Consider the following 2,088-nt stretch of genomic DNA (forward strand, 5'->3'; position numbering starts at 1 on the left):
GACCTGATGTATCTATCAGAACTGGTTGCTCATATATGCTTTCCTGAAAGATCCAATAATCAGAGTGTGGCTGCCTGTAAGAAACCCTAGCAACTCATCTCACAGAGTACTTAATATCTCATCATGCCTCTTTATGATCAGTAATTTTTTCTTATCTTACTCTAGAGATGTGGGACAATGTTAGTTTTTTCCAGGCGGTAAAGTGTTTTGTAAAGTATGCAGTAATTCTCTTCTTTGGTATAGTCATTTTATTCTTATTTATTTCTGTTTTGTATTAATAAATAAGAACATTTCCATGACTCAATAAAAACTTTTTTTTTAAATTTATTTATTTATTAAGGATTTCTGCCTCGTCCCCACAACCGCTTCCCATTTCCCTCCCCCTCCCCCGATCAAGTCCCCCCCCTCATCTGCTCGAAGAGCAATCAGGGTTCCCTGACCTGTGGGAAGCCCAAGGACTGCCCACCTCTATCCAGGTCTCGTAAGGTGAGCATTCAAACTGCCTAGGCTCCCACAAAGCCAGTACGTGCAGTAGGATCAAAAACCCACTGCAATTGTTCTTGAATTCTCAGTATTCCTCATTGTAGAGGAAAGCTGGTGATGATGTAGAGGAACGTGCCCTCTCTATGAGGATGGGGCAGGGCCCAAGTCAGCCGTTTTTGCCTGCACCAGTGCTGCTCTGACTACACTGTATTCACTCAGAGCCTTCAGGCTAGTGCCACCATGATCCTCTAACAGGACCTCATCAGCCATGACAAGATGTTTTCCTATATCTACAAGATCTGGGACATCACAAACTTGCTGGGCCTGAAGGTGGAGGAAAAGATGGTCAGTAGAACAGACTTGTTTAATTGGTGGAACTACTTCTGCTGAAGGCCCAGAGTGTGAAGGTACTAAAACTACAGTAGTCGCCTTTGCTGATATTGTCATGAACCACCACTTAAAAGAAACCAGCTTCACAAAAGAAGCCTACAAAAATTACATCTTAGATTACATGAAATCAATCAAAATCAAACCTGAAGAACAGAAACCAGGAGTAAAGTCTTTTATGACTGGGGCTGCAGCAGAGCAAATCAAGCACATCCTTGCTAATTTCCAATAACTCCCAGGTTTCATTGGTGAAAACAAGAGTTCGGATGGCATGGTTGCTCTCCTGGACAACCATGAAGATGGTGTGACTCCTTCCATGATTTTCTTTAAGGATGGCTAAGAGATGGAAATGCATTACCAAGTCAAACCATCACCTGTCACCACAATTGACTGCTACTTAACATCCACACAGCACCAGACTTAGGACAAATGGACCTGAAACCACTTTGGGCTTTTATTTTGACAACAATTTATTTGGAGTGGAGACTTTTTTTTTTAAAGAAAAACATGTTTTGTAGGTTGTCTAAAAATAAAGCACATTTAAATTTACTTAAAAATATAAAAGAAAAACATACAGAAAATCAAATTTTCTGTCTCAACTTCCTCGCAAACTGTGTGCTTAGGTTCTATGGAGGACTTTTCCTTTGATTATTGGTAGGCCTCTCTGAACTTGACTTAATATTTTGACAGAGACATCTATTTCCCAACTTTATTAGCATGTTCATGTGTTGACAGACATGAGTACTGAATGAGTGGGTGATTGCGTGACACTCACCATCAACAATGAGTGTTGGCTACTGTATTATAACTTCCTTTGTTTAGAACTTTGTTCAAAGAAGATTAGATGACTCTTTGCTATAAATGCTATAGGACTAAGTCTAATGTGTGCTTTAAATTTTTAGATGTTTAAATTTGTGGTATTCTCACACATGTTAAAATCTAAAATCAGTTTAGAAGGGTGAAGAGCTAGCAGAAGAATGCAGTGTAGGGAAGGTCACGGGGAAGGGAAAATGGACAGTACTGCTCACATTAGCAAATTTGTTGTGGATTATTGTCTAGACTTGAGGAGCAATGAGGCAAGAACTAATCTTATATTTATTGCTCCACACCACACTTCTTAAAAGGTATTAGGCTTTTCCCCATTCTCTCTTCTTACTCTGTTCAGAAACGAAGGAGCAACCTGACTTTCAACTTCCCTTTGACAACAATTTGAAGTAA

The 2,088-nt window shown here is 39.7% G+C and overlaps 1 pseudogene; it reads left to right on the plus strand.

Annotated features, from left to right (window-relative positions):
• Nucleotides 1–723: 723 nt before the first annotated feature.
• On the plus strand, nucleotides 724–1,102 carry LOC121451974 (annotated as a pseudogene).
• Nucleotides 1,103–2,088: the final 986 nt, after the last annotated feature.

The sequence above is a fragment of the Microtus oregoni genome, unplaced genomic scaffold (assembly GCF_018167655.1).
Source record: "Microtus oregoni isolate MIOR12 unplaced genomic scaffold, Mior012 000008F_ref0000371, whole genome shotgun sequence".
Classification (NCBI taxonomy): Eukaryota; Metazoa; Chordata; class Mammalia; order Rodentia; family Cricetidae; genus Microtus; species Microtus oregoni.